Here is a 22,635-nt window from a genome sequence, read left to right as displayed (position 1 = left end):
ATCTCTATTGCAAACTGTATGTTCACATGGATACTTACAATTCTAACCCAGGGTTCATTCTGGTTTACTCCTTTTCCTTATCTGCAACTCCCTTCCCCAATGGTGGGGGGCATGGTTCTCATTAGCCTCAGCGTGTTTCTTTAAAAAAAATTTTTTTTAACGTTTATTCATTTTTTGAGAGACAGAGAGACAGCGTGAGTCGGGGAGGGGCAGAGAGAGAGGGAGACACAGAATCCGAAGCAGGCTCCAGGCTCCGAACTGACAGCACAGAGCTCAACACGGGGCTCGAACCCACGGACCGCGAGATCATGACCTGAGCCGAAGTTGGTCGCTTAACCGACAGAGCCACCCAGGCACCCCAGCCTTAGTGTCTTTCTGTGTTTGGTCAGCCCCCTGTATGCAGCCAGGCTCTCCTGCCACCCCACTCTCCTGCACGGTGCCTGCCTCACCCACCGTGGTGGACCACCTCCCTCCTGGGAGTCCTCATCCTACTCCAGCTCCGACACAACACCCTGCTCTGGGCCACTGTGACGTCCCCTGGCCTCTGATGCAGACACTGACCTTGCTTGGCCTCACCTCGTGGCTTTTGGGCAAAGTTGTTCATAAAAGGAAGAGGAGGGGAGGAAGAAGAAGAGAAAGAGTGGAAACTCTCTTAGGATCCTTCTCGCTTGCCTATGATGGGAGGCCACCCCCATTCCTGTAGGTTCCATGTGGCCATTTTGCAGACCCTGAGGTAGCAGATGGGAAAATGGCTTTGTCCATGCTCGGATTTCCTGTCTATTCCCTTAGCTTAACCTCTCTGGGCATCAGCCTTCCCATCTGTGAAATGGAGGTTGTCTCACACATCGTTAAGAGGACGCAATGACCTAGGCCCAGAACACACCAGGCCCTCGTCACAGCTCCTGCCTTCCCTGCCCTGTCCTGCCTGCTCCTGGCCACTGCTCGGGCAGAAGCATACCTGGACAAGCCTCCAATCTAGCCTTTCATCTTCCAGGCATTCAGCACCTCTCAGACCATTTCCCATCCCTACTGGAGCCATCTGAGTCCTGGCAGGTTTGGACCTTGGCTGGAGGGCACAGGCAGGCCCTCTGCCCAGTGGCAGACCTTGGCCCCTGCCCTGGCTGGGGCAGACCTAGAACTGAGCTGGCAACCTCCTTGTTCCCCTTTTGGCCCAAAGGGAGTCTACACAGCTGCCCCGGGTGTGCGCTCATTGCCAGGGCTCAGACATGCCCGCCGCTCTGGGCTGTGGCTCCTCCTGGTCTCTGAATCCTGAAGTCTTCCCTGTGCCTCTGAGATGAGGCTACACAGCAGAAGGCAGCCATGCTCAGCAGCCACCAGCAGGCAGTCCGTGAATTTTAGGGTATAGAGAAGGCCAGGTGGCAGCTGTGTCATAATGCGGGACATCTGGTCAGAGTCTGGGGGAAGCAAGACAGGGCTCAGAAGAGAAGTTAAGTGACACCAAGATCCTGGTTAAGGCAGAGGCTGGAGTCCCTCTCTGGCCACATGGGCGGGCCCCAGCAAGCCAGCCTTCAGAGTGGATAGCCACCACACTAGGCCTCGACCCTACAGTTTTCTGGCTTCACTCCCATGCATCTCTAGACATTTCGTGGCATGAAGTTGGTTTACAAGCTGGACGTGAGCTCTCTGAACTGACAGCCCCATAGAGGCACAGTGTGGGTGGCTCAGATGTGACGTTGGGGTCCACCTGAAGGATGTGGTTCCCGTAATCCCTGGGGGATTCTAGAGGGGACTGCGGGCCCCTCTTCTCTCCCTGGCCTTCTCCTGGTGGAGGGGTCTCAGGGCAGAAGCACCCCGAGATGGCAGGGCCATCCCCTACCCCTCTCGAGGTTTGGAGCCCAGGTTCTGACTGTGCAGAGGCCTGGAGCTCAAGGCTAATTGTGAATTAGGAGCCCAATTATGCCCGGCAGAATTGGCTCTGTGCTGCCTCCTCTTCCCGACAGACATGTATATTAATAGTTGGCACTTATTGAACCAAATATGAATATTCATCTTCATTTATATTTCAAGGCCTTTCCTCCTGGAGGCCCGCGGGGCTGCGACCAGCTCCAGCCCCATCACGGAGCTGACAGCTCGCACTCCTGGGCCCTGACTCCTGGCTCGGCGGGGCCGCGGTGGCGGGCCTGGCTCCCAGCTGTCCACAAACACTCATTAGGGGGCCGGACCCAGCGAGCTGCGGAGAATGTGTAATCGCGCTGCGCGCTGCTAATTAGGGAGCTGATGGGGCATTGAGGGCCAGAGGACGAATTCTTTAAACAGAGGACGGGAAACTTGAAGAGCTGTAATTACTTAGAGCAGAGTTCATTTCAGAACTTGGGAGCCAATGAGTCTGATGACAGCCCTGCTCGCTGGAGGGCTGGGTGGTGGGGACGGCGGGAGAGGGAAGGGTGAGCAGCCATGGGGCACCCCAAGTCCACACCTCCACGATGTATTTTGTTCAATTGTGTCCTGCTGTATGGAGTCCTCCCCGTTCAGGGACGGCTTCCTCCACCTCGGGGTGCGGTGGGTGGGGGCACCTTCAGGGTCAGGCTCCTCTCTCTCCAGCGTGCTCCCCTGGTGTGGCCAGCTCCACCAAGGCCCTCTGGTCTCCATTGACAGCCACCACTGCCCAGAATAGGGGGTCACAGTCCAGTCATCTGACAGCTGATGTTGCTCTTTTCTGGAACCAGCAGAGATGGGGGGGGGGCTCCTGAGTCACCTCAGACTTCAGACGTTGTAGGGGGTGGTGATTCCTGGGTACTCTCCACTCCTCATCGTCCTCCCCAGCTCCAAAGCCCACGGCCCTGCGATGGGTCTTCTGCAAACCTCTCTGTCTGAAGTCCCACCTGCTCTCAGGAATCCTTGCCATGACCAGCAGGAAAGGACACCTGGCCCTGTGTCTGTCCTTCCGCCTTAGTGCAAACACCGTGCGCCAGTCATTCACTTTGGAGCAACTTGGGGGTCCCCACTCCTCCACCTTCCCACCAATGCCACCCAGGTTCGCCAGGACAGCTGTGGGCAGGAAGAGTGCCAGGTCCGTGGCCAAGAGTGAGCATGGGAGTTTCATGTGGATGGTCCTGTCTCTGCTCCCACTGGGGTGAGCTTCATGCCTGACTGTTCCCGTAACTACTGACAGATTCCAGCCACCCCTCACCCCCCACCCAGTTGGCAGCAATCATTATGTGTGAATCCCTACTCTGAAAGGACACGCTCTCTCACTTAACAACAGGTATTGCCACCCCCCCCCCCGCCCCGCCCCCTCAACACACACAGCTGTTTGGGGGCAGGGCCGTGTTTGGTTTATCTCTTGGCGGCCTTTGCTGCTACCTGAGAAGCTCCAGACTCAGACTGCGTTTTAAGGTCTGCAGTCTCCCTCCAGAAGACAGTTGTCAGCAGCGGTGGTGGTGGTGGCCATGGTGATAGCGATTAAAGCCGCCACTTACCCAGTGCCTCCTATGCACCAGGGGCTGGTCGCGGTGCTTCACATTCAGTCCTCACAGAAACCCTCAGTGGATAGTGGTGTTATTTATTTCCCCCTGTTTTACAGATGAGAAAGCTTCAGAGCAGGGATGATTTGAACGTCAGTCTGTGTGGCCCCAAAGGCTACATTCCTAACCTCAGTCCCTGACTGTTCCTGGAAGCAGCCCTGCCTGTGGGGGCTTGGGGCTCACCGGCAGAGGCCCAGACCGGAACGGGGGGAGGAAGGAAAGCCCTCTTTTGGTGCGTGGAGAGAACGGGGATCAGGGGACAGTCATGTCATTCCTCAGGTTCCTCTCAGAGACTTGGGGGGAATCGCGGTAACATCTTCCTCACTTCTGTCTAAATCTGTGCTGTCCGGTATTAGCCACTAGTCCCGTGTGGCTATTTAAATGAACTACAATTAAATTACATTTGGGTTCTTGGAAGTCACATTTCCATGTTCAGTGGTCAGATGTGGAGTATTTGTGTCTGCCATTATCAGCCACCCCTAAGTGCCAGTCAGTGGCCTTCCGAGCCCCAGGCAGAACCTGGAGTTGGAAACCTTCAGGAATCTTTTCCCCAGCACTACCCTTCAGGGTCTCAGAGCACTGCACAAACGCCAGGTGGGGGCAGTGTGGGAAGGGGCTGTGTGGGAAAGTGTAAGAGCCCCACCTCCACACCTGCCTCTATAGCCCCATTCAAGTATCAGAAGCTGCAATTAGCAGGTGGCGGCCAACTGCTTAAACCCGCTGTTCCCCTCCTCCCCAAGGCTGGGCAGCTCACAGCAGCTTTGGAAAAACCTGCAAGAAGAGATCAGAAACAGAAGCACTCAGGCTGCGCCTGGCTCTCTTCTCTCTCGGCGTGAAGTCCGTGCCCAGCCCTGCCAGGCACGGCTTCCAATTAGAGAAGGGAGGCTGTGACCACGGGGCGGCGCCCAGCCAGCACCCACCTGGCCCCCTCCCTGCTAATCAGTGCCTAATTGATGCAGGGTGGGGGGCTTGCTCGGCGGCGCTCCCCATGCTTCCGTGGGCCCAGCTGCCGCTCCTAGGAAGGGGCTCAGCCCTTTGTCCCGGCAAGTTTGAAACCATCTGGATGGAAGTTGGCAGCCCCGTGTTCGCAGCATTCTGGACTTTCGTCACGCCCCCAGGCAGATTGCTAGGAGGTAAAGTTCCCCCAACCTGTGCTGAGCTGGGTGGGATGACCTGGATGTGGTGTACTCGAGGGTGTGCTCCGTGCCAGGGTTCAGACCCAAACTTGTAGGGACCCTTAGGCTGGTGCTTTAGAATCTTCTATCTGGGAAGTAAGGACTGGGGCAGGACTGAGAAGGGAGCTAGGGCTGAAGGTGGGAGTGGAGGTGGGGGAAAGGGGTGGGAAGATTGTGGGAGAGTATAGAGCTCAGGCTGGGCCTGGCAGAGGCTTTTCCGTCTTGGAGCTGATCCACACGGAGGAAGGGCAAGGAAGGGAGCGGACACAGTGACATAGCACTCTCATCCTGACATCTCAAGCTACAGATTATAAAGTGCCTCTTCTCCATTTATCCCCACAGCTTTGGGAAGCAAGCAGGGCAGGACTGTCATTCCCATTCTGCAGAAGGGAAAAACTGAGGCCCACAGTGCAGAAGGGATTTGCTCCCTAACCTGGGGCTCCAACATCTGCCTGTGGTCCGTGGCTGCCGGCAGAAATGTCAGACCTTCACTTGGCTTGGGGAATGTTATTTATTGCTAAAAGTGGCCACATTTGCTTCCAAATGGCCTGGATTTAGAGCTGTGGCTATTTTATTTGGAGTTTTAAGGAAAAGGGCACAGATGAGAGAGTTCAAATTAGCTCTATGAAACTTTGCAAACCACTCCAGGGGAATTTGGTCCAGGCTGCAGGGGTAAAGAAGTACCCTAGGTGCCCCTCCCTCCGGCTTCCAAGGAAAGCCCCTTCTGTTGCTGAAAAGCAACAGGGAAGGGAGAGTTTTGGAGATGGATTAACATATGGAAAGGGATTTCATTTGGGACATTAATTTCTCTGTAAGAACTTAATGATGGGAGAAGGGTATGAGGTTCAGATTAGGGGAATTTTTCTACTGCTGCCCAGGCATATGCTGTCTGTGGTGGTCCGTGTGTAGCCCTCAGTTGAACTAGCTGGGACAGGAAGCCTGGTTATAACTTAAGGTGGCAAAATAGAAAGGAGGGTGAATTTTTGGCATAAGTGTGTAGGACAGCCTCGGGTTAATCATTTAACACCCTGTTCTAACCTATTCAGAGGCTTCTGGGGCTGCAGATTTCCAGTCGGTATTGATGGATGGGCCTGAGCTAGCTAGGAACAGGCTGTATCCATGAGCTGTGGATTGGCCCCAGCAGCAGGCAGCCATGCCCCTGCTAGGCAGGCCAGAAGGTTCAAGAACGAAAGCTGGGTGGCCGTGGGGAAGGAAGTGCTTCAAGCTCCCTTTCCTCTTCCCACGTGAGAACTTCCTCTGAACACTGTCCTCCCAGCTCCTTCCAAAGGAGGTCAGAATCTAAGGCATCGACTGGGCCTGAGTGGACCAGCCTTACTGGACCCCACTCAGGTTCATGGTGGCATCTTGCCCATCCAGGCAGGGCATGAGCCCTGAGTCCTGTGGCCACCTCTCCGCTCATCCCTTCTGGTTCCACGTCCTGGGAGGGAAGTGGACCAGGGGCTCTCCTGGGGCATCTCTCTCGCTCCACGGGCCCTCCCGGGGTGCTGATGCCACATTTCCATTTGGGGATGTGACAGGCCCCCGCTGAAGACCTTGCACGATGTTCCATGTGCTCCAGACCAGTCGCTCAGAGCGCTGCACAGGGGCGCCAGGCATCACAGAGCTAGTAATAAAGCAGGGCTCTGATCTCCATTCCACTACTGCTCCCTCAGGAACCCCTCCAGGAAGAGGGTGTGCCGGGTAGGAGGCAGGCACTCCTGAGTCCCTGGCAGAAACCGTTTCTGATGGTACCACAATCTCACCCTCAACCTAGAATGATTATTAACATATTAATTAATATTTAAAAACTCATTATGCCTTGATGATGGCTTCCTTAAGCTGCTTTTATATTCATTGCAGCCACCCAGGAGCAATAACCATACTTATGTGGCAAAATGGAGTCATTCTACTTAATTACCGGGGAGGTTTTACAGGCAGTCTTCACAGCCCACAAATAATCAGAGAGTTGATGTGATGTCCTCTTTTTAGATTTTCTTTTAAATTGGATGCTGTGATGGTTAGAAAGCTATACTGAGAGATGAAACCTTCCCAACAATACCCTACTTTCCTCTCTCCTTGTGCCAGGCCGGAGCATCTGGCCTCCCCGGGCATGGGGGCCCTGGGAAAGCATGTCTTGAGGCTGTGGATGGGGGGAGGGGGACTCCAACACCCACCCTGCACCTCAGGGCTACACCGCCAAACAACCCCACCGGCTGAGGTCCCAGGTCTGGAAACCCTTCTCCATCTCCTGGCAGGGTTCTGCCTCTGAGTCCAGGGCTCAGACCCTAGGGCACCAGTTAACATCAGTCTTCTGGGTGGGCTGTGCCTTTGATAGTTTCAGTCCCCTGGGGGTAATCCTGCCAGGCTCCAGCCACAGCATCCCTCCTCCCCGTTAACCTGCGGGCTTCTTTCTGAACCGCTCTTCCCCAGTGCCCAGCTCTAGAGCGGCCCACACAGCCACTGCCCACCAGCTTCGCCCCTGGCCGCAGGGTAGACTGAGCACATGCTTAGTCGGTCGGGACAGTTGCAGATGGTGAAGGCGATGGAAAAAGAGAGGCCACAGGCCCTGCTTACAGCCCTCCTGCCTGAGCAACTCTGGGGTTTTTAGGATTTCTGTCATCTTGCAGAGGGGTTGAAGGCACAGCTTGGCAGGGCCTCCCGGTGGCATTTGCTTCACCCGCTTCCTTCAGGCTCCAGGAGGGTGCTCCTGGGACCATCAGGCCTCAGATGAGCCAGGAGTGGTGCCGGGGCAAGGGTAGAGGGGACTGGCAGAGCATGTCTACAAATAATCACACTCGCGGGCCATCTCTTCTGGGTCCTGGCCCCAAGGAAGCCTTCGGAGACCGAGACGGAGTCACATGGTGTTGTGAGATGGAATCAGCTTACCGTGCCTTTGAAATTATGGTCAAGTGACAGGCAGGGAAATCGGTGAATCCCTCCCATGATGCTGATAATACCAGAGCTCAGATGTCACTGCAGAGGGATGGCCAGAGCCGTTCAGAGCCCAGCCATTCTAAGGGGTCCCCTGTGTCCCTCAGAGCAAGGCAGACAGAGGCCAGCAGCCACCAGGTGGCCAGCACAGTCCTCCTGAATGAATGGAACTGTGGCCCTGGATACACACAAGCGTGCAGCCAAGTCACAGCCAGGGTTGCAGCGGATGTTAAAGGTAAGAGCAGGGTAAGAGGGGGATTGACAGTGAAGTCTGGGTTCAGCCAGGGTAGGTTTGAAGTAAGCCTGGATTCAGGTCAGGGGTCAAGTGACACTTCCATCTGAGTATAGGAGAGGGGTTCAGATCAGGGAATAGAACTGGAATTTGGTTTCAGGGGGAAGGCATTTTGTCCTGGACTGGGGTACAGCTGGGGGTCACATGGGCATCAGACTGTGGGGGTTCCTTGTCTGAGAGATACTTGTTTGCTCATCATCCTGTCTGGGGGCCCAGACAGAAGATAGGACCAGGCATGTCAACCTAGGATCTCCTGCAGCTTCCCTCAGGGAATATCCAGGGATTTCCTTCTCTTGTTTCCAGCCTAGTGCTCTGTATCTCCTGCCATCATCTCAGAGCCAGCCGCCTTCTGTCCCAACTATTTCTGGAGACAAAGGGTGTAGGGGGCTAGTGGCCCAGTCGCTTACACTGATGCTGGTGTGAGTAGTATGGTGCCATCTCCGAAGGATAGTGATTCTTGGATTTCCTCTTCTTTCTCCCTCCCTGCACACAGCATGACCACCAGCCCACACCTGCCATTTAGCCGCAAACCCTGTCCCCAGATCAAGCAGAAGCTTGGCTCCAGATCTCAGGAAGCGGAACGTTGGATTCCTGATTGGCCGCACTTGACTTAAAGCCACCCCCACAGGCTCCCAGGGCTTAGGCAAAAACTGCTGTGTGACAGGTCCCAGATGTGGGCCACTCCTGTCTTTGCCCTCCCCTGCTGACCCACCTGGTATAGGGGAGGCCCATGCCCTTCCCCCACCTCCCTCATCAGCAGCTAGATCAGGGTGATCCCTCCCTCCAGTTGAGATCAAAACTTGTCCCTGGGGCACCTGGGTGGCTCAGTTGGTTGGCTGACTTTGGCTCAGGTCATGATTTCATGGTTCCTGAGTTTGAGTCCTACATAGGGTTCTCTACTGTCAGTGCAGAGACCACTTCGGTCCCTCTGTCCCCCTCTCTCTCTGCCCCTATCCTGCCCATTCTCTCTCTCTCTCTCAAAATAAATAAACTTAAAAAAAAAAAAACAAAACTTGTCCCGTAGGGGTTGTGTCTCCAAGCTCAACCCACAGCCTCTGTGAGCCAATCCTTCCTGCTCTGGGCGGAACCCTTCCTTCCCAAAGGCCAGAGCCATGCTAGAAGTCTTACGGTACAAGATAAGGTGTCTGTAGCCAGGAGAGCAGCATGGAGCCGACCAGAGTCCCCACAAGGGAATGGTAAGATGTGAGCTGTAACCCCCTAAGCTTCCCTGGTGTTTCTGTGTCACTGTGGCAGGTGCACACGCCTGTGGGCCAGCTCAGACCAGCCCCTTTCCAATCCCATGTCTTAATCCAGGTATGGGGCTGGGGCGCCTGGGTGGCTCAGTCGGTTGAGCGTTCGACTTCGGCTCAGGTCATGATCTCACAGTCCGTGAGTTCGAGCCCCGCGTCAGGCTCTGTACTGCCAGCTTGGGACCTAGAGCCTGCTTTGGATTCTGTGTCTCCCTCTCTCTGCCCCTCCCCTACTCATGCTCTGTCTCTCTCTGTCAAAAATAAATAAACATGAAAAAAATTTTTTTAAAAATCCAGGTATGGGTCTGCTTCTCCACACCTATCCCCACTTTGAGCTCGTTCTGTGTTGCTCTACCACGATTTCTCCAAAAAGGATCTTGTTCTTCCCTCACACTAACTGCCTTACCTCCTGCCATGGGCATCTGGGCCACATTCACTCACTGTACATCCTGGGGTAGGGTGGACATTGGGAGGGTAGCGCACAGGCCGTGGAGTCCCACAGTCCTGGATCTAAATCCTGCTCCACCACTCCCCAGCTGGGTGGCTTTCAGCAAGTCAAATGATGCTCTAAGCCTTGGTGTCCTCATCTGTACATTGGGAACAATAACATGTCCCATCTGGCAGTTGGGTTCTGAGGATTAAGTGAGATAAGGCACGTGAAGTACAATGCACACGACAGGTGCTCAATAAATAGCTGGTGCGCTTAGTTTGCATGCTTACAGCTCTGTGGGGCATGTGTTGCTTCAAGGCTGGGCTCTTGGTAGCAGACCCCGAGATGAGGATGTATGTTTAAGTGGTTTTTAATGAGGTGTTCCCAGGAGAAGCCTGGAAGGAGTGGGCAGGGGGAAGAGAAGGGAAAAGCCAAGCTGGTGCATCTGGGGATGAGGCAGAGATTTAAAACAATTTCAGTTCCCCAGAGGGTAGTGTCAGTCCAGTTCAGTTCTGCATGAGGAACTCTGGAGTGAAATACTGCTTCCTAGTTGTCCTGAGCAGGAGCAAGGGAGCTGGGCTTTCATATTCCAGCCCCTGCTGGTCGTTGGCCAATGCCCGTGTGATGGTTAATTTTATGTATTCACTTGACTGAACCAATGGATGTACAGAAGGCAGGTAAAAATATTACTTCTGGGTGTGTCTGTAAGGACACTTCCAGAAGAGATAAGTATCTCAGTTGGTAGACCAAGTAAAAATCGCCCTCTCCCCACCTATGTGGACAAGCATCTTCAGATGGGTCGAGAGCCTGAAGAGAACAAAAAGGCAGAGAAAAGGTGCATTTGCTTGCTTGTCTGAGCAGTGACATCCATCTTCTGTAGCACGTGGGCCTGTTGGCCTTCCCCTGCCACCATGAGGGGTGTCAGCTGCCCTCAGCAGCCAGCAGCCATCTTGGGAAGAAAGGAGTAGACTCAAGATATACTGACAGAGGAGAGAAACAGTTGTTATAGCTTGATTCTGAAAGACTGAGTATTTATGAAAAAGTCGTTGTGTTAACCTGAAAGAGACTTTCAAGCTGGAAAAGGCTGAGCTATCTTTAACTGGTTAGCCAAAGGATCTCCCACACTCCCCTCCCAGTCATCTGGGGGCATTCGAGCTCAACAGCAAAGTGAGGTAAATAATAGAAAATAAAGGTCTGTGATTTTGCACATATGAATGTATAACATTTTGCAGCTTTGTGCTTGCCCAACTCAATTCTTTCTGGCTTCCCAGCCTGTCCCTTACTGTCCCCAAATAGCTCATGTTCCCTAAAATGCCACCCCCCATGAAAGAAGGTTCTCCAAGGGGCCATGTGTCTGGCCTAGAATGCTGGCAGCAAGAAAGGTGAGAGCTGGGATGGGGGAACATGAGGTCATTTCATGTCGCTGGTAAGTCCTTTGTTTTAGAAACAAAGGATAAGAAGAGACATGTTGTCTGGGGCACAGAGCCAGTGCTGACCATGTGGGAGCCTCAGGGTGGAAGCAGGGCCCTTCCCACACTCCCATCCAGCCCTCCCTGGTCTTGGACTCTGTCTCAGAGCATCTCACCACCAGCTGCCAGAGACCTGTGTCACCCTTGACGACTCTTCCTCCATACTCAGTGTCCCAGCCCTCTGGCAGACCCTGTGTTGGACACTCCAGGCCTGCCTGCCCCACCCAGCCCTGTGCCTCAGGGGTGCCATCTGCTTTCTGCCCTGGATGTGGCCTAAAGGACCTCCCTGGGGGGGTTCCTATAAGGATGGAGAAACTGGGTGTGAGGCACAAAGATCCAACACCTAGGCCACTGGTGTCACTCCATACCCGGAAGCTGTGGTTAACTGTGACCAACTAAGTACTGTTGAAATATCATTTATCTCCAACCCCACTGCCACTCTCCTAAGCCAGGTCAGCATCACCTTGCTCCTGACCATCTGAATTGTCCTTCTTGTCTCCCTGCCCCAGTCTCACACTCTACCTCTTCTGCCGGAGTGACCCTGCTGAAGCTCCCTCTCATGGTGAACCCCTCATGTAGAACCTTCAGCCTCTGAGTGGAGTCCAAGCTGCTCAGCTTGGCCCACAGGCCCCTTCTGATCACCCAAGCGTGTCACATATACGCGAGCTCTCTAGGTGGGGGCCATGCCCCTAACTCCCTGGGCTGCCCTCTGTCCATGCTCTCAAACCACAGGCTATGGACGGGTTTTCTGGACCATCTCTCTCAGTAGACCGTTAACTCTATGAAGATCAGTATTCTGTCAACATTTCTCCAGCATCCAGCATAGGCCTTTCTCCAATAAGTGCTCAAAGCATATTTTTGGAAGGAAGGAAGGGAGAGAGGGAGATAAGAAGGAAGGGAGAAGAAAGTTTCGTGGTGTCTTCTCTGGGCCAGGCCCTGCACGCATTATCTTCTGTTTGCATAAGATTTGCCAGCCTTTAATAAGCACAGATATAGACACAGTGGTCTTATGACTAATATTAGCCAGAACTTTCTAAGTGATGTGAAGATTAGAAGGTTGGGATTGTCAACAGGACTATAGCGGGACTCTGCAAGTTGTCTTAGGGAAGCTCTGGAGATGCCTGGAATCTTGGGGCTCCAACCTCACCCTTCTCTGAAGCCCAATGTGGTGGAGGGTGGAGGTGGAGCAGAGAGAGGTTTGGAGGGGGGAATCTCTGGATGGGCCCTTTTCCTGTGGACCCTGAGCTGATTTGGGGATTGTCATGCTAACCTGGGTGTCTTTACCAGGCAGCCCAGAGGCACATGGGAGATGTGACAAGATGCTAGGTGAGAGGGATCAGAGGCCTCCGATCCCAGAAGCGTCAGCCAGCTGTGGGATCTGACTCCCAGCCAAAGGGGTGTGTAGTAAAGTGGACCTAGACCTGAGGACTCCTCTCCCCACCCTAGAGGGAAACAGAGCCTGTGGCTGACACCCAAACCGGTGAGAATAAAATAATGGTTAAGACTCTGGAACCAGATTGTCTAGGTTTGAATTACCAGCTCCAGTCCTTCCTAGCTGTGTGACCCTGGACACGTTATTTAACTATCTGTGCTCAGTCTTCTAATCTGTGAACTGGGGCTGATCCAGTACAGTGTTTACCTCACACGTTGGAAGGATGAAAGGTGTAAAAGTATAAAGCTGTTGCAATAGTGCGGACTGAGGGGGTTGCTGGTGTTTTTATGTCTTGCTTGGGTGCTCAGGACAGGAAGAAAGGGGACCGGAATGGGCTGCATGGAAGAAGAGGTCATGGGTTGCAGCTTTGAAGGTTGCACAACCTCCTGTGGGGGAGAAGAGCATGGAAGGGCATTCAAAGCTGAGGGTACAGCCTGCGTTTGTAATTCGGGTTGCCTTTGGAGGAATGGTAAGGATGCGAGGTGACTGGAGCCCAGGCAGGGAGAGGGTGTGTGGTGGGAGATGAAACCACATCTCCCAAGGTGGGGAGTGTTGGGCTCTGCCCTCTGGTGCCAAGAAGCCACCAGAAGGTTCTTACCAGGGGCAAAGCATAGGCACAACCGTGTTCTGGAATCTGGGGCAGCAGAGAGGATGGGGCCATGGGGTGAGGGGATTATCAGGTTAGAGGGGGCAGCAGAGAGGCCAGGAGTGAGCAACGAAAGCAGCCCCCTGAACTGTGATCGGGAGGGCACCTCCCCAGGGTGCGGCCACTCCTCTCTAGGGCCTCCCTCAGGGGCCTAAGCCTTCATCCCTTCCCCATGGAGGGACAGACTATCTGTTTCTACAACTTCTGCTTTCATCCCTGCCCCCAGCAAGACCCCAGCTCAGTCCACTCTGAGGGCTTCCCTGCAGAGAGCAGCAGAAACCACAGCACAGACAGAAACAGGTTCCCAGAGCCCCGACAGGGCAGGTGCCCAGCTACAGTCTGATGCCCTCTGAGGTGGTGGCTAAAACCTCTCTGTGCTTTGGTGTCTGCCTCCCTCCTTAAGGAAGATTGGGGACCCATCTTACTGAGACAGTCCCCCTGACCCACCTTACAGAGGGTCCACAGACGCTGTGTCCAACAAGAGGAGGCCACCCAGCCAGGACCACAGGGATCTTCTTGTCCCCAAGAAGAGGGTATTCCTGATGGCTCCTCCTCTGGGCTGGGCTTCACCCAGGTCTTTAGGCTTCAGCCCAGCCATGAAGGACCCATGGGTGTGCTGTGTGGTGGGAGGCAGCATAGAATGGGGGCTAAGCATGTGGACCAGGGGCTAGGCCACCTGATACCACAGGTATCAGGCCTTGCTGGGCCTCAGTTTCCCCATCTGTAAAATGGGGATAGCAATACTCAGTTCACCTGTCGTGAGGCTGTGAGTCAGTACCTGCAAAGTTGTGGCACCCAATACCCGTATGTAAGTGTTAGCTCATCTTTACTATCATTTTTTTTTGTGCTCTGTGGACATATGTGTGCCTGATAGTGTGAGCAATGAACCTTCAGGAAGAGCGTTAGGTTGAAATTGGGCATATCTGAGTGGGGGAGGGGAAAAGAGGGAGAAGCAAATAGAAAAAGGAAGGATGAATCAGGAAGGCTCATCTCACCCCTCTCAGGACAGGAGAGGGAAGCTTTCTGCAGCATCCCTGGCAGATAGTGGTTTAGCCTCCACTCGCATACTCATAGGGATGGGGAGCTCATTCCCACTCTAGTCTGCTTAGTTTGTCGTCAGACCCTCTGAAATCAGCAAGTTCGTCCTTATGTGACCTGTATGGCTCAGGCCTTAGCGAAACATTTGAATCTCCATGGCCCCGGCCCCAGTTCAGGTCTCCGCAGACCTTCGTTTCCCAAGTGTTTTGGGTGATTGCCAGAAGTACCTTATATGATTTGTATTCACAGGGGCAGCCAACTGAGCCAGAATCCCGGCCAAGCTTCCACTGTTAACTGCTCCCACCACCACCACCACATTGGAGCTCATTGTACCAGGCATTTGCTTCCTCCTCTACTGCCAGTCACATGGCAGATGACACCTGTGTCTCAGGGTCTCCCTTTCGAAGCCAGGGGGTGCCTCTCCTCCATGTCACCCCCAGTTGGAGGTCCCACAGCTGGGTAGCTCGGCCTTCAGGGTACAGTCTGTGATGATTTCCTCCCTCAGGGCACAGCTTACATGTGCTCCCAGGATGGCCTGCCCCTCCAGCTGCAGGGCCATACCCCACTTTCCTGCTGGGGGGCTCTGACCTGGCTGGGTTTGTCCGCCACATCAGCCACTATCCCCCTTTGGATGAGCTGTCACCTGGGGCCTATTCTCTGTTCTCTGTCAGGGCCCCGGAGCCCATATAAAGGATGCATGTGGTCTGAATTCAAGTGTTTCCCAGTATATTTCTTGGCTCTTGTGTAAATCTTGGATGCAAATGCTTACATAGGGATGCGCCTTAATGTTTCCATCAGGAGTATCAGAGGCAGTTCTTGCCCCCACAGCCCTGCTCCGTTCACGCTCTCTGGCACACCACTCGCTCCCTTGATTCGCCTCAGTGGCCGTCATTCTGCTTTTTGGACTGGTACAAGAAGGAAAACCAAGTCTTAATAATAGCAATTATAGGGGCGCCTGGGTGGCTCAGTCAGTTAAGCATCCAACTTTGGCTCAGGTCACGATCTTGCAGTGAGTTCGAGCCCCACGTCAGGCTCTGTGCTGACAGCTCAAGAGCCTGGAGCCTGCTTCGGATTCTGTGTCTCCCCCTTTCTCTGTCCCTCCCATGTCATGCTCTGTCTCTCTCTGTCCCTCAATAATAATAAATAAACATTTAAAAATTTTTTTAAATAATAGCAATTATAAATATAGAATTCTTATAATATGCCAGGTCTATTATATGCATTGGAGGAATGCCTGCTAGCTGTGTGTCCTTGGGCGAGAAACTTAACCTCTCTGTGTCTCAATTTCCTAATCTATGAAATGGGGAAATAATATCTATCTCACAGGCTTGCAGTGCAGATCAAGTGAGTGTGTGAATGTAAAGTGTTTAGAATAGCCACAGCAAGTGTTCCAAAAACGTTAGATCTCATAATGACACAACTTAACCATCTAAGCTCTACTTACCATTCCATTTTCCAGATAAGGAAACAACCTGTGAAGGTCATATGACCTTCATAACCCGCATAGTTGGTTAAAAGAGGGGCATGGCTCACAGACCTCAGATTTTCAGGCTCGTCCTCCTAACCCCAAATGTTCCAGTGCTTCCCCCGCAGCCCTCTCTGGATACATTCTCCTTGAATCTGGTCTTCCATAGGCTAGATGCCTCCGCTTTTCCAGCTATGGGCCTCAGGTTGTTCTTGCTCAACAATGTATTTATTATTTTAAGGTAGAAGGTGAGGCCACAGTCACAAAATCAAGAAGGAAGTTAGCGGGTGGGGGGTGTGACTGTGGGCATGTGGAGAGTTGCTCTGGGAGCACAGGGGCACGAGCAAGGCAGAAGGTTTCAGGGAGACAATGGGAGTGGTATGGGGTTTCTGGGCCGGGGTGCCCCAGAAACTCCCTGTGATGAGCCGGGGCAGTTGAATGAGGAATTAGAACCCAACAGAAGCAGCCTCCATGCCCTGTGGGGTTGCTGTCCTCTGGTGACGTGGCCTTGCTGGATACAGGGGCCCAAGCCCTGTGGCTCCCCAGAGGACCAAAGGTGCTGACAGGGCACCTGGCGCTAACTCATAGGCTGCATATTAGTGCCTAAGAGCTTGGGAAAAGCCCCCTCAAAGTATTACCTGGGGTCTCGCTCTGGGAGCCTCGGTTTCTTTGTAAGAAGCCGTGGGTAGCCAGAGGTGCTCTGGGAGGACCTGCTCACTGCTAGGGCTCTTTTGATTGTGTTACCACTCCGAGTGGAGCCAGGCTGGTGTTGGGAGGTGGCCTGGATGCAGGAGAGACCCAGGTTCCACCTCTGCTTCAGCCTGGGATCTGTTCCGAAGTTGGGACACTGTTCAGCCTCTCAAAGTTTGTCTCTCTGACCAGAAAAAGAGGGAAGAGGATAATTGATCACACTTGAGGGTCTTTCCAACTGATGTCCTGTGAACTTTACTTTGCTCAAGGTCTGGAGAAAGGCTGCACGAAGGAACTGATGAGGCTTCTCCAGAGGACGGGTTCTCCAGGAGTCATAGCTATGAACAATATTTTATTGAACACTACCTCAGAGCAGGCACTGTAGTAGGCACCCGGATGCATCCGCCTTAAGAACAAAGACCTGTGGTAGTTACCAAGTAGGCCAAAGACAGATTTGAGAGCACCGAGGTACACTATTCATGGAAGGGAGGGACCTTGTTCTTCAAGGAAACCAAGTTGGAATCCCTTGGCAAATCAAGAAAAGTCCCTTCGTTTCTCTCCTGAAAAAAGACCCCAGTTTTTATAAACTGTATTTGCTTAAAAGGAAGCGATCAGAGACTAGTCTGTTTCCAGGCTGTTGGAGGTGCTCATCTGCATATGGATATGCTATTTATAAACGTACTTCTATTCATTAAAGCAGGTTCCCCAAGGCCCTCAGCTGCTCAACAAGGTGAGGCCCGCGCGTGCGCGCCTTCGGCTGGGAAGGTCCGCCTGCCCTGCCGGCTCCTCCGCACAACCCCGCTGGCCGGTGGGGAGGGGGCGGTTTGGCTGGGGGCACCCGGGCCGGGCCGCAGAGCGGAAAGGGCTGTCCCCGCAGTGGGGTGGGGTGGCGGGGTCGGGGGAGGTGATGCGGGGGAGAGGCCTGGCTCCCGGGCTGCAATCAAGCCTAGTGGGGCGGTGCCCAGGGCTGCCCCCACCCCTTTGCCCCGGCGAGGCTGGAGACTTCTCTCCCGGACACAGGTGAGCGTGGCCGGGTAACACGTCCCGGCCCAGCCCTGCGGCTGCTCCTGTAGAGAAAGTATGGGCTCCTCCCGGTGGTTGTGCCCTGGACATCCCGGGAGCCTCCCATCCGCCAGACCGGGTGATGGTGCTGTGCGCAGAGCCAGCCCTCCCCGTGCGCCGCCCTCCACCGTCCACCCTCTAAGCGCACATCCTTCTAATGGGATTAGGCTTCACACGGGTCAGGGAACAATTTATTATTCTGCTGGCTAGAGCCAAGTTTCCCTTTGAAAAATGGTTACTCCTGGAGTCGGCAATTACTTCAAAATAAATTTACCAAAGACAAAATTGTGCCTCTTGGGTCAGTAAACGACTTGCCTGTTTGGGGCTGAGGAGACAAGGTGTTTATTAAGGACCGCCTTCGTTTTCTGTGCAGGTTTTTCAGTTTGAATAATTGTCCAATTAAATATAATTTGGAAGTCAGTGCTAACCTAGTGCCTGGATTGCAGAAGGAAGAATCACTCGGAGGCGTGCATTAATAAATCCCTCGGAGCCCCATCGCTCCCCAAACCCCTCCTTTGGTTTAATTTTGAGAAATTTTTTTGTCTTCCCATAGCCTGTATGCCTACCGTTTGGAAATGAGCTTCCTTCCCCAAAGAATTCCTAGGCCTCACTTGCTTCCATCTGTCTGTCTGCTTCTCCCCAGCAAGCAGACGCATGGGGTTTCTCAGTGGGGCTCATGTGCTGGGGCCGGGGCTGACAGCCCATTCTTTGATGAGCCTGCGCACTTGTGGGTTAGTCTTTCATCCATCTGACACGTACTGGCTTACTCTGGGCCAGGCCCTGAGCTGGAAAAGGAGAGAAATCAGACATTGTTCTGGCCCTCAAAGATGAGTCAGCCCATTGGGAGTGAGGGACGCATAAATGGGCAAAGGTAGTGCAATGGGATTAGTGCCGTGTGCTCCTCCCATGGGTCCCTGGGAGCAGAGGAGACCCCTTGCCCACCCTGGCCAAAGAGGCTTACCTGGAAAAGGTGACAGCCAAGTGAAGCCTGGAAGACTAAAAGGAGACAGGCCCAGGAGGGGAGAGGGTACAGGAACCCAGAAGTGGGGGAGCCTCTAGGTGAATGATCCCAGGGCCTTTGTTGTGGTGAGGTACAGGGGCATTGGGGATTGGGTAGGAGACAAGGCAGGAGAGGGTTGGGGCTGGGGTGTGGTGGCACCTTGAGCCAAGTGAAGGAATGTGGAGTTTATCTGGATTTAAGGGTGATGCAGGGCTGAGACTAGGGCGAGTCCAGCAGGGCCCCTTTGGCACAAGATTTACAGAAGCACTGCTTTTTAAGAATGACTCTGCACTTGCACAGCCCTGAGAGTGAGTGCCTTCTTAAAGTTTGTGGCCTAGTAGGGGCCCTGGGGCAATGCAAGCTTTCCAAGAGGGAAATAAAGGACCAGATTTTTAAAGAAAGGTCATTGGCAGCTGTGTGCCGGACCCCAGCCTCCTAGCCCAGTGACGCCAAGGTTTAGGGTCAGGACCAGGGAGGCCAGTTTGGAAGTGACTGCAGGCATCCTGGGGAGAGGAGGACCACACCTCAGTCAAGATGAGGGCAGGGAGGATGGGGGAGGAGCTGTATCTGGTGTCACGGCTAGGCAGACCAGACAGGTAAGAATCACCGATTGGCCTAACGGAGAGGAACAGGCCTCTTGGAGACTGGAGGGTCACTGTGGGTGGAGCTGCCACACGCGTGGCCGGTGGCTGAAATCTGGTGGAGATGAATGTGGGGAGGCAGCCATGCTCCCTGCAGCTCAGCTCAGCAAGAAGGCTGGCAGCCCTGGGGGGTAGCATGTCCACTGGGGCAGGAGGTGTCTGGGCCGGGCCTGGCAGCAAGGTCAGTGTCAGCGACAGGGTCAGCCTTGGGGCTGAGCTCATGACCAGGATTCTGTTCAGCACATTTAAAATAGGAGAAGGGAAGATCACAGGGTTATGGGTCCCGAGTCAGAGACTCCTGGCCAATCCCCCCTCACCCCCACCCCAAACATGAAGAACTGATCGGTAAAATCTCCTTGAGGACTGAGGTCAGGTTTGGTGGCCTTCTAATCCTCACAGCCTGAATGCCTGCCTGTGGTTCATTTGGGGTCTGAGAACGTTGGGGGTGGGGGGGATGAAATCATGACTTGGGGTGTCTCTCTCACTGCCACACTCTTACCTGAACCTTCTGGGCCTGGCCCCAATGTTCTACTCCATCCCAGCCTCTCAACCTACCTGCCTGGCCTGGAGCAGCCCAAAGATGAGAACTGACCCTAGATCAGTCTAAGTGCCTCCAGCTGCTGGTTCTGATTTTCCCCAGAATGGGCCAGGGGCTCTGATTATCAGGCCTACAGAGGGGTCTTCAGGTTCCATGTTGCATGTGGGAAAACTGAGGTCAGGAGATAAAAGGAGAGTCACGCTGGGACCCATGCCGGGAGAGCCAACCCTAGCTCCGGGGCTCCCGTCAGCCAGCCGGGGTGGTTTACACAGTGTTTTAGCCCACTTAGGCTGCTATACCAAGTACCAAAGACTGGGTGGCTTATAAACTACAGACATGTATTTCTCTTGGTTCTGGAGGCTGGAAGGCCAAGATCAGGGTGCCAGCACAGTCGGGTTCCAGTGAAGGCCCTTTTCCATGTTAGAGATGGCTGACTCATTGTGCCCTCACACAATACAAGGGGCAAGGAAGCTCTTGTATAACCACTTCCCAAAGGCCCCATTTCCTAATACCGTCACCCTGGGAATTAGAAATTCCATATATGAATTGGGGGTGGGGGACACAAACATTCAGACCATAGTGCATAGTAATTAGTACACCAACTTGCCCAGTTTAGAGGTATAATGAGGGAGGTGGGCGGCAGCCCTGGGGTCCCCACAGGAGGATCCATCCTCTGGGAAGGGCTTGTAGAGGGCAGCTGAGGGCCTGGAGGATGTTGGCCAGCTGGGTCTGATGGGGTGAAACACCCTCACGCAGGGGCCTGTTCTACGAAAATTTCTGTTGACACGGAGTTTAGATTTTAATGGGGGAGATAAAATAAAGCAAGTAAAACACAGAATATGTCAGTTGTAATAAGTGCTGTGTGGAAAAATAAAACGTGGGAGGGATCTGGGCAGTATGGGTGGGGGGAGTGCCGTTTTGAGTGGGGTGGCCAAGAAAGCTTCACTGAAAAGTTGACATTTGAGCCGACACTTGAAGGAGGTGAGGAAAGGGGACTTGAGGATGTCTGGGGGAAGAAGTTTCTGAGCGTGGGAACAGCACTGCCAAGGCCCTGAGGTAGAAGCATGTGTGCCCTGTTCCACAAGGAGGTCAGGGCTGGAATGGTGGGACCAAAGTGGCAAGGGCTTGGGGGTGGAAGAATCACAGAGGTTGAGCAGTCAGAGACACAGAAAACGAGTTAACAGGCTGAGGGCAGAGGTGGGCAAGTTCAGGGGTCCCTGGAGTTGCCCTCCTACCCAGGAAGGGCTGGCTAGGCCCCATCTGCCAGCTCCCCAGGCCCACGGGGCCTCCCCTGGCGCCCCTGAGGAAAGACCTGGCTCTCAGGAGCTCTGCTGAGGCCTGTGGAAAGGCACCCAGGGGCGGTGAGGAGGGGTGCGGCACCTCCCCGGCATGCTGGGCCCGCGTGGCTGCCACCCCCATTCTTCCTCAGCCCCACCGGCGAGGAAGAAGTGGGATTTGTCTGCCCATATTCACAGCTATGGAGGTGATCCAGGTTGAAAGAAAATCAATAAGATGTGTCCATTTATGTGGCACAAAGGAAGAAAGGTCTGCAGACAGAAATAGGCCGGGATTCACATGCAGGTGACTTAATAAGACTTTTCCCCAGTTTGAAGAGGACGGTAATTTAGATTTGCCTTTGAACGTCTCCTTTTTTGTGCCTCAATAACTCTCAGGATCAGCCTGCTTAGGAAGCAAGGGAAAGGAGATTGGCCGCCTTCTTAGAAGACAGGCCCGTTTGGGAAGGCCGCTTGCTCGGAGAAGTTCAAACACCGGCCTTGAGAAAAGATGAAAGTGCCTTGTCAGCACATCCTCGGCCCATTGATCATGATTGAGGCCTGGGCCTGGTGCATTTGGGCTGGAGCAGGACAATGAGAACAAGGCCAGGCTGCTAGGAGGCCTCCTCTGAGCCACGGTGGTGTAAGAGATGCTCATTACCAGCATCAGGCTTAGTGGCCAGGTGGGGGCAAGAGGCAGATAAGCCCTGACTGCAGAGTGGAGGCCCCACAGGCCCTACAGGCTACCACCCAACCTTGGCCCAGGAGGCAGACCAGCTCCTACCTTGGGCTGTCGCTTCCCGGCTTCTGGCAGGCAGGACTCAGTCCTCCTCTCCTGCCCGAGCTTGGCCCATAGGCAGACTCAGTTTAGCCCAAAAGAAGTCTGGAATGCCTGCAGGAAATGGGGAAGAGCTGAGGCTAGGCCCCTTGGGGCTCTGCTGAGGAGGACACAGCAGCAGCCACCACCAAGACTGGGCTTTGCCTGCCCAGCAGGCCTGTGGGCAGGGCTGGGGTCATGCTTCCTTAGCCGGCTCTCCTCACCTGGGCTGTTCACATCAGGGATAGCTGGGGTGCTGGGATTTTGAGAAGCTGGGTGGGTCACAGCTGCAGAAGGGGGCCTCCGAGCAGGTTTTCTTCCCCTCTTCCCAGACCTAGTTCCCTTCTCCCCCTGAAACCCTGTCCTCAATGCCTCCACAGTGCCATGTGCTTCCCCGGGTAGACCTTGCCACACTGTGTGGATGTTTGTCCCATCCTGACTGCAAGCTCCTCTGGGGAAAGACTGCACCCATGCACAACATGGTGCCTGGCATGGAGCAGGAAAAGGAGATATCTGTCCCTCTGCATGGCCAACAGGATGAGAGGGCAGGGCCAGGAGGGGCCCCAAGTTCAGTGCAGTCCTGATCCACCTAAGGCCGTGTATAGGGAGGTCAGCAGCAGACCCAGCGCATAATGGTGGTCTTTAGCCCCGGCCCATGGTCTTCTGTCTCAGTATTCTAGGCCCCCTCAGGATCCAGCAAGGCTGTGGGAGGGACAGAAGCTGGAGTCAGGGGACTTTATCCCAACGCCTGGTTTGCATTTGGCCCCAAGAAAGTCTGTCTTAGTCAGTTTGGGCTGCTGTCGTAGAATACCATAGACTGGGTGTCTTAGGAGCAACAAAAATGTATTTATCACAGTTCTGGAGGCTGGAAGTTCTAGGTCAGGGTGCCAGCATGGTTGGCATGCTGGCATGAAAGAGCCTTCTTTCAGATTGCAAACTGCCAACTTCTAGCTGTCTTCACAATGCAGAGAGCCGAGAGGAAGCTAGATCTCTCTCTCTC

General features: G+C 54.0%; 1 long non-coding RNA gene across 1 annotated transcript in view; it reads left to right on the top strand.

The window, feature by feature from the left end:
• Positions 1-4,164: 4,164 nt before the first annotated feature.
• LOC131487432 (uncharacterized) overlaps positions 4,165-22,635 on the top strand; it is a 32,817-nt gene continuing 14,346 nt past the window's right edge. Inside the window, exons 1-2 of the long non-coding RNA XR_009249735.1 lie at positions 4,165-4,618; positions 7,699-7,826. This is a non-coding gene — a long non-coding RNA (uncharacterized LOC131487432). The remainder of the gene's footprint in view (positions 4,619-7,698; positions 7,827-22,635) is intronic.

Source organism: Neofelis nebulosa, chromosome 10, assembly GCF_028018385.1.
Source record: "Neofelis nebulosa isolate mNeoNeb1 chromosome 10, mNeoNeb1.pri, whole genome shotgun sequence".
Lineage (NCBI taxonomy): Eukaryota > Metazoa > Chordata > Mammalia > Carnivora > Felidae > Neofelis > Neofelis nebulosa.
This window is presented reverse-complemented; position numbering and strand designations above follow the sequence as displayed.